Source organism: Etheostoma cragini, chromosome 8 (genome assembly GCF_013103735.1).
Source record: "Etheostoma cragini isolate CJK2018 chromosome 8, CSU_Ecrag_1.0, whole genome shotgun sequence".
In the NCBI taxonomy this organism is placed as follows: Eukaryota; Metazoa; Chordata; class Actinopteri; order Perciformes; family Percidae; genus Etheostoma; species Etheostoma cragini.
In genome coordinates, this window is record NC_048414.1 from 22,993,967 (window position 1) to 23,003,784 (window position 9,818).

The 9,818-nt window shown below is 39.2% G+C and overlaps 1 long non-coding RNA gene across 1 annotated transcript in view; it reads right to left on the bottom strand.

Moving 5' to 3' along the window:
* Positions 1–1,449: 1,449 nt before the first annotated feature.
* LOC117949034 overlaps positions 1,450–9,818 on the bottom strand; it is a 15,409-nt gene continuing 7,040 nt past the window's right edge. Inside the window, exons 2-3 of the long non-coding RNA XR_004657609.1 lie at positions 6,339–6,341; positions 1,450–1,513 (exon numbers count right to left, since the gene is read on the bottom strand). This is a non-coding gene — a long non-coding RNA (uncharacterized LOC117949034). The remainder of the gene's footprint in view (positions 1,514–6,338; positions 6,342–9,818) is intronic.

The following is a 9,818-nucleotide window of genomic DNA, read 5'->3' on the forward strand; positions in this document are numbered from 1 at the left end:
GGGGGGGGAGGTTGTATAGGCTAGTCAAGATGAATGCTTTGCTCAACAAGAAAGTGATACATTTACAATTAGAGAATAAGTTACATGTGCAGTTGCATTTCAATTGTAGCAAATAACTTATCCTACCTTGGATGTTTCATGAGCTAACCGGGTATCACTATCACTGTGTCACGAGCCAATTGCATTTGGAGTTTGTTAAAGCAACCAAAGTAATACTAACTTAGATTAATATAGAGAATTTCAAGAAAACCACTGACACTTTATTATTATAGCCTACAAGTAACGTTAGGGAAAGAAAAAGTAAGCCAACACAAACACAGACTAAAAGGAAAACATTTGAGCTAAATGAAGGGGGGGGACATAATTTAATGTTTGCTGCGGACGAACAACCAAGAGGGTAAGCCTTTCTCCGCAACGCGTAGCTCTAATTTTGATGATCAATCCATTTTGATGCTAACAAGCCATCAAGGGGGTTAGCCTCCTCCTCTCTAAGCGTAGCTCCTATAGCGCTATTTTAATGCTACAGAGTTCTCACCCGCCGTTAGCGTTCCATTAACCGCCATTCATTTTGACGTCACTTTTACAGTGAATAACTTAACATCTGAAGCATTTAAAAACTCTATTTGTCCATTATTCATTTCTAAAGAAACACGACAGTGTATAAAAAGCTCCATTACCTCGCATCTCACGTTATGGCTCCTTAGCAGATGTTTTTATAAAAAGTAATATAACCACACGACTTACCGTTGCATAGTTGTCAAATCACTGTATTGTCAGGAGAAGCACGCAGACCGTTTAGACTTACATTAGCTGTTAAGGCTTCATTAGGCTACTAATGTTAACTAGCATTTTAGTTAGCAATAATTAGCCTGTGCTTATGTTATCTGCCTTACATATACCTACGCTCTCTGTCTCGGCAAGATTCTGAATGATTGCGATTTCTCTTGGCACAGCTACAAGAAGACTTACAACTTTCAGACAGTTTGATCAAGTCACATCTACGTCAAGCTCAGTTGGAGGCTGCGTAGTAATGCTCAGCCAAAAGTGCTTAAGTAAGAGATATCCACAAATACTTATAATACATTTTATTTATTAAGCACTCTTAAGGGTACTCAGACAATTTACATAGTTCAAACTATAGAAAATAGCACACTAGCACATAAAAAGCTACTCTGAAAATACAAAAAAATTATCATGAAGCTATTTTGAGATAATTAACCTACCTTTGTCTATACTAAGGGCTAATGTACAAAAACACTAGTAAAAAAGCTTAAACCAGTCTTTTTTTTTTTTTAAGTCTGCCAGTGCCTCCCCTCATGCAAAGACCTGGGGCACGCACGTTTTCCTGGGAACGGTGTGCAACGTCTTAAGTCGTTTTCTCTCATTTGGTGGTTGTCTCAATTATTGGCTGTGTTCCAGGTGATACCCAATCAGAATCAGTTAAGCTAAAAAGTCAAGTTATCAATTTTTGGATGCCAATGGATCATGATAATGTTATTTCAACCCAAAGACACTGAGCAATTAAGCCAAGATTAACATTTATTTTTTTATTTATTTAGGAAAATTCCTTATTTTATAAGACGTATGTGTGCTAACTGGGAAGAAGATCGCCATTTGGAATTGAAAGTTCAAAATGTGTGCGATTTTGGCCATTTCTCAAAACAAAATAAACAAACTCCTCTTAGAGATTTAATCCGATTGACTTCAAATTTGGTCTGTGCCATCTTAAGACATTAAAGATAAAAAGTTATTAAAAGAAAAACTTTTTGTCATAGGTCATGGCTGTGGTGGGACGGCCATTTGTGCATTTTGCCATTGAAACAGAAAGTGAGTGGAACTTGAATGTACATTTTCCAATTGGCTCAAAAGAAATTCTGGATTCACAAGAATCCAAGACTGACAACATCTAAAGGCCAATTTGCCTTAAGTCATATCAACAGGAAGTAGGCCTAAAAGTCAAGGGGCTATACTTTAAAGAACTCCTCCTAGAGATGTCATCAGACCAACTTCATATACGGTCTTTGTCATTTAAGACCTTAATGATGAAAAGTCGTTAATAGAAAAACCTTTTGTCAAACGGTGTGGTTGTGCCGGCCAATTGTTCATCATCCCATTTACATGAAAGTTATGATACTACATATGATACTGACCGCCCATTTAAACAAGCCACGCCCCGTTCATAACATTTAAACTGTTTAAGGTAGAGTCTTGGTTGATGTGTCATTGAACTCAACAGAGAGTTCCTTCTTCATTGGTGATGTCTTGGCCCGCCCCCTATGCTCAAGTCACGCCCCTTCCGCAACTGCTGACCCATTTAAGGTAGAGTCTTGTATGAGGTATCATTTAAATCAGCAGCGAGTTTATTTTTGATTGGTACTGGTTTGACCTGTCCCCTATGGTGTAGCCACGCCCCTTTTTATAACCATGACCCATTTGATGTAGGCCCTTGTGTGAGGTATCATTAAACTCAGCAGAGAGTTCCTTCTTCATTGATGATGTTTTTGCCTTATACGTAAGCCACGCCCCCTTTCATAACTGTTGACCCCTTTAAGGAAGGGTCTCACGTGAGGTATAAATAATCTCAGAAGAGACTTCTGATATAGAGTCTTGTGTGAGGTATCATTGAATTCAGCAGGGAGTTCCCTTATCACTGGTAACGGTGTCTGAGTGCCGCTCAAATGCACGGTCACAAGGAGCGACACGTGTAAAGGAGCGAGGGCCTGTCCAATGCCGCCTGCAGCTTTAATTCGCTTTCTTGTCCCTACGGCTGTTAATGCATGGCGATCATAGGCCGTGCACAAAGATGCAGCAATATTTCTCATTTATTTCTCATTTATTCTGTAACGGAGAAGGTGATGTAAAGTAAAAGTGAATGTCTTATGTAGTTGTATATATTAGGTTGGTGGTATATTATATATTAGGTTTAAAAGCCTTTATCTGAAATTTTGGAGGGCAGAGGGAAGTACTGCTATACTCTCTTTGTATAACTATAGTAGCTACATGCTAACGGCAGTAAAATGTTAAATTCTCCCCATTTAGTGTCGCATTACTGCTGAAACATGTCCAATTGTTTAATTTTGGGTTCAGAAGCCTTTATCTGGGATTTCTGATGGTAGAGAGTATTGCTTTTTTCCAAATCAATCTAACATTAGCATACTGCTAACGTTTGAGTAGCTGCATGCTAACGTCGGATAGCCATAGTCTAGGCGGCCACTGCTGGTCATTTCTCTGAAATTTTGGGTCACTTTACTGCTGGGAAATGTCCGGTTGTGTAGTATTTGGTTTTGAAGCCCTAATTTGTGGTTTTGTGGTTTGTGGAGTCTGTTGAGTCTGTGGAGGGTGAATACAGGTGCAGCAGCAATGGCCAGTGTGAGAAAGATAAACTGTTTTTTGAATATTAAAGCATGTAAACTTGTCCTAGTACAAACACAAAATACAAGTATGACCTAAAAAATGCTATATAACAGTTCCCCTTTAAATGTTGTGAGATTCGAGAAGGTTGTGTACACCCTTCTCATGACAGATAAAAACAAAAAAAACAGTAACATGAATTAACGTTAGCAGCTGCATTGTCTGTATGTGTTGTGGTGAGAGAGTCTTGCATCATGTTCATGCTGGCTCTGTGATACAAAATGGATCCACCCCGACCGGTATTTGTTCCACCTGTGCTTCTCTTTCAATGACAAGTCAGATGCTTGCTACTATTCCAAGGCATGAATTTTGTGTTGTAACATTAATATCTGTCTGAGAACCTTATCAGCACTTTAGCATCATTCAAAAATACTTCGATCAGTGCACAATCTACCCATTAGTAACTACAGTAAGGGAACGGGGAGACTTTAAGACTTACAGATTCAAAGATATAATGAGAGGGATGTGGGACAACATTTTCTGCTAACAACTAAAGTGCTGTTCTCTTTTGTTCCGCCACTTTTTAGGCGACCGACAGCTCATTGGGCATCAAGGTGTTGTCATCACTTAGGTGTAAAATCATCTGCAAAAAATAGACTTAACAAGTCAATTCATTGTGATACTAAATTTCCAAGAAGTGGGATTCTGTGATTTGTTTCACATAATATTTTCCCAACTTTCTCAACATGTCTCTACTGCTGTCTTTTTCACATCATTGACAGCCCACCCCTATCCCCCAGTTAGGCTAATACATTTATACTTTGGTCCTTTTCTGCCACCTGCTGTTTCCTATGCCACTCTATCACACCTATGCAATCTGTTATATTCCGTTCTAGAGACTGGACTCTCACCACTGCCTTCTTCGTGTCACAGTTTGGCCCTGTCTGTCTCTTTCCAGCTTTAGCTCCAATTTACAGCACTTGTCCCAGACCCTCTCGCTATTGCACATTCCTTTTTGACTGTTCTAATAAACTCTTTAACTTTATCTCAGTCTGTGTGCCTGTATCTCTCTTTTCTGGGTGAAGCAAGAGCTTAACAAAGCAAGAGGCCCCACTAACCAAACACTGCCATTAAGACCAATGTACTCTCCAAACAAGTAAGGGACAATGTTGTTAAGAAGTACAAGTCAGGGTTAGGTTATAAAAAGAATGCAGAGTTCCACAGCAGAGAATGGAGTTTCTGTACATAGGACTACAATAAGCCATATATTCCATGGAGTTGGGCTTTAAGGAAGAGTGGCCAATACCTATGGCAAAAAACAAAATGGCACGTTTTGAGTTTGCGAAAAGTCATGTGGGAGACTCCCAAAACGTATGGAGGAAGCTTCTCTGGTCTGGTGAGACTAAAATTGAACTTTTTTGGCAATCAAAGAAAATGCTATGTCTGACGCAAACCCAACACATTACATCACTCAAAGAACACCATCCCCACAGTGAACCATGGTGGTGGCAGCATCATGCTGTGGGGATGTTTTTCAGCAGCCGGGAGTGGGAAACTGGTCAAAGTTGAGGGAAAGATGGATGGTGCTAAATACAGGGATCTTCTTAAGCAAAACCTGTACCACTCTGCCTTGTTAAAGCCCAGACCTCAAGCCAATAGAAAATCGGTCAGACTTAAAGATTGCTGTTCACAAGCGCAAACCATCCAACTTAAAGGAGCTGGAGCAGTTTTGCAAAGACAAATGAGCAAAAATCTCAGTGGTAAGATGTAGCAAGTTCATAGAGACTTATCCAAAGTGAGTTGGAGCTGTGATTGCCGCAAAAAGTGGCTCTACAAAGTATTGACTTTAGGGGGATCAACAGTTATGCACATTGACTTTTTCTGTTGTTTTGTGCTATTGTTGTTTGCTTCACAATAAAAAAAAAAACATTGTCAAAGTTGTGGGCATGTTCTGTAAATTAAGTGATGCAAATCCTCAAACAATCCATGTTAATTCTAGGTTGTGAGGCAACAAAACCCATAAAAGGCCAAGCGGGTGAATGTTTTTGCAAGGCACTTTCACAAGCCAATCACAGCATGACACCCCTGTTTCAAATCTGTTCTCTCCTCTGCGGTTGGCAGTTGTCATTCCAGTACTAGAGTGTAACCTATGATACCCAGGGTCCCATGAGACACTGGTCTTTGTTGGCTGACTGACCCCTTGGCACTTTTGGTTTGGTCCCCTGTGATCCTTCTTCACCATCACCAATGTCTAGACTCCATCAGGTCAGGGTTTCGCTACCCTTTTAAAACAAATTGTTATGGAGTTTAATCTCCAAAGACTTTGTAAATTTCATATTTGGTTATGTAATTTACAGTAAATCTTTTCATAATTGCAAGGTAGTCTCTCTTGATTGAAATATTTAGTAAAAACCCTTCAATTGGAGAAGCACATCATTAAAAGAATTACAAGGACTCAAAATATTCCATTCATATTTTGTGTTAAAAACAGATTCAAGAAGTGATGCATGACACTCGAATATGGATTGTTGCAAAATGCAAAAGGTGGGTCTGCTTTTTCTGTTTTTTAAACAAACTGACACACAAAAAGAATTGCTGAGATGCAAAAAAAAAATGAAATCACAATAAATACAGCGGTCAAAAGAAAGTGGTGGGCAACAAAAATATGGCAAACCTCTCAACTTCTCTCCTACCAGTCACGTGCATATAATCCAAGCCTGGTGACCTTGATCACAGATTACCTCACTGAACGGCCCCAGTTTGTTTGACTGGGGGACCTCACATGTGGGGCTGTGGTCAGCAGCACTGGGTGCCACAGGGAACTGTTCTCCTGCACTGTTCACCTTGTACACATTAAACTTCAAGTACAACTCTGAGTCATGCCATATGTAGACGTTCTCTAACAACACTGCAAATGTGGAAAGGATGGACAGGAGGGGGCAAACAGAAGCCTTGTGGATGACTTTGTGGGATAGTGTAGGACTAACTAGCTGCAGCTGAACACCACCAAAACCAAGGAAATGGTGGTGGACTTCAGGAGGCCTGCCACTCCTTTTCTGCCTATCACCATTGACGGGGTGAATGTGGAGACTGTACATGCAAGTACCGGGGGTTACATTTTGACAATAAACTTGACTGGTGTGCCAATTCTGTTGCACTTTACAAGAAAGGGCAGAGAAGGCTCTTTTTCGTTAGAAGGCTGAGGTTCTTCATTTTCTGCAGCAAACTTCTGCTTATGTTCTACTGCTCTGTCATTGCGTTGCAGATGAGAGGACCTTGAGCAGACTGCTCTCTATAATGGACAATGACTGCCACCCCCTGTACACCACTTTCTCCAAACAGAAGAACATGTTCAGATGTGGGCTGCTGTCTCTGTCTTGCAAAACTGCCTGCTGTTTCGCTGGACACCTTTTGTTGGATTGTACTTTGTTTTTGTTTAATACATTTTCAATCTATATATACTTTGCCTGCCCTCTCTGCATTTGGGTCTACACCAAACATATTTTATACAATGGAGTCTAATCTCCAAAGGCTTTATACATTACATACTGTCATACATTTCATATTGTTCACATGTAACTTCCTAATAAAGTTTTGCATGTCTGCAATGAAGTTTCTCCTGATCTAATATGTATGAATGATTTGTATGAGATGTGTATAACCCATTGGACACCCTAATGTCCTTCCTGATAAATAAAGTATCTCTATCTATCTATCCATCTATTCCTATCTACAATGGTCATTTCAGATATTATTGATGTCAATCTTACTATTACAAATGTCATGTTTCTCATTCATGTGTATGGGGCTTTCTATTTCAGATTCCCACAATGTCCTTCTTCCTATCCAGAAAACAAATTTTAGATACCTGCAATAGAATAATCCAATAATCAATATCCAACACTGAACAAACATTCCAGATACTTATTATTGTGGTTTCTGTAGTTTTGAGGTTCTGTTATTGTTTCCTGTTATTTTTGTGCATTTGTTCTGTTTCCTGTTTTCGGTCATACTCTGTGTCTCCTCCCTTGTTAGCTAGTTATACTTCCTCTCTTGTGTTAGTCCCATGAGTGTCTGTATGTTCTGTTTCCTTTTGATAGTCTGTTTTTCGGTCTAGTCTTGTCTGGTTGTGCGGCCTGCCTTGTGTTTTCCTGCCTCTGCAATTGTCGTCCCCGCCCTGATGTGTTTCACCTGTTGTATTACCTGTTCATTGTTTGCGCGTTACATCTTGTATTTAACCTCTGTGTTATTTTGTCTCTTGTCGGATCATCTTTTAGTTTGCTCCTGTCTGTGTTCAGTGTTTGGCCTCTTCCCTGCGGACTTTCATCCCCTGTGAGTTTGTTCTTGCCCCTGTGCTCCAGTTTTTGCTTTGTTCTTTGTTTTTTTGTAATCTTTTTGGACATTCATTTTTGTCTGCTTCTTTGGGACTCCTTGTGTTATTTTGTCTACTGCTTTTTAGACCCCTTGTTTGTTGGAATTTTGTTTTGTTGTTGTTAAAAAATCCTCGACACAAATTCTCTTTGGCCTGCCTGTCTGATCTCTGCATTTAGGTCCACAATTCCCTGAACTGTGACAATCTTAATTGTAATTCTGACTATCCAAAATACATTCTGACTAATAAAAATGGCATTACAGATACAAACAACTGCTATTTTACTAGAAAAATACAATTCTGAATATATATTTTAGTATTCTATAGTATAGCATTCTATCCAGAAATGTTATAGATTTCTAAAATGTAATTACAGATGGGGATGTGGTTTTAATAAATGTTAAGACTGCTTGCCATATGTGATACAATGCTAAACAATGTTAGCGTCTGTCATTGGTTGACAGGACCAGTTTCTAGGACAATTAGCTTCATCATTAAGGCCAATCAGACATTACAAAGGCTTTGGGTTTCTGCCATTCTGGATCCCTCTCACCACACTATCCACTAAACCCTAGCACTAACAGAGGTCCATTTTTAACACCATGTCTACTCGTGGATGTTGATTTCAACGGTGCCTAAATAGCCTGCTTGAAATTCACATCACTTTGTGGTTTTGACAGCGTATTTACCAAAACACGCAGGATGGCGCTAGTGGACAAGTCTCACGCTGCCTTCAGGAAGCTCATATTCCCCGAACTAGTCGAATTAAGTTCTAAACGTCCCTCGTTGCGCAGTCTAATACGTGCTTTTCATCGGCAACAATCCAATTTTGTTGGCAGGCCTTCCAGCAGCACTGTTTTTTATTTTTTTATTTTTTTTATTACAGGGATAGTGCATATTAATAAACGTTCCGGTCAATATGCCAGAGTTAGCCAAAAGGCTATTTTTCAAATGTGCATTTCCTTGACAGATGGTAACAGTCACCTTTGTTTAGGTTTGAGATTTAACGTCAGGTATTTAGTATTTAATATATTATTAAGGTTAGGCTAATTTAACTAAATATCTGTAGGCTAATAATAAAAGCCTAATTTAGCCCCTGACAAATCGTCCACGTTCTCCCCTAAAAACCCCACCTCGCAAACTTGTGTAGGCTCAAAACAGAAATATCGCACATTATTATAAGTAATTTCTTTACCATTTAATTGGGCTTTATTTAGGGCTCCCTGTGGGGAGGATTATTTCCGACGCCACGTAAAGGCACCAGTTGAGCTCATCCGTCTGGTGAAGATTAACCTGAGAGAGATAAACAAAAACACGCCCTCCGTTTTGGGAGAAAAGAGACCCAACTATGCGTATGTATATGCTACATTTTATTTAACATCTTCAAAGTGTCACTAATTAGGCTAAATGTAAATTAACATTTTAGTTTCAAAGATAATACACGAACCCATACGCAGATTTTGCTATTAGGTTATTAGGCTATTATTAAAATAATAATTCACATTAGGCTATTGTTGTTATTAGGATATTGATAAACAACAATAATAGTAAGGCAGCTTTATTTGTATAGCACATTTCAGCAACAGGGCAATTCAAAGTGCTTTACACAAAATCATTAAAACAGATAAAACACAAGTACAAACAGTTAAAAGTCATAAGCATTAAAAATCAATAAGACACATGAATAGACAGTTGAAAACAAAATAGAAACATTAGGACACATAAAACACCAGAATAAAAGTTACAGTGCAGCATAAGAAAGAAATGAGCATTCATTTAAAGAAAGGCAGCATCAAAAAGGAAGGTCTTCAGCCTTGATTTAAAATAACTGAGAGTAGCAGCGGATCTACAGGTTTCTGGGAGTTTATTCCAGATATGAGGAGCATAGAAACTGAAAGCGGCTTCACCCTGTTTAGTTCTGATTCTGGGGACAGAAAGTAGACCTGTCCCAGATGACATGAGAGGTCTGGGGGGGTCATAGTGTAGTAGCCGATCAGAAATGTATTTTGGACCTAAGCCGTTAAGGGATTTATAAACTAGCAAGAGTACTTTGAAATCAATTCTTTGAGACACAGGAAGCCAGTGTAAAGACTTC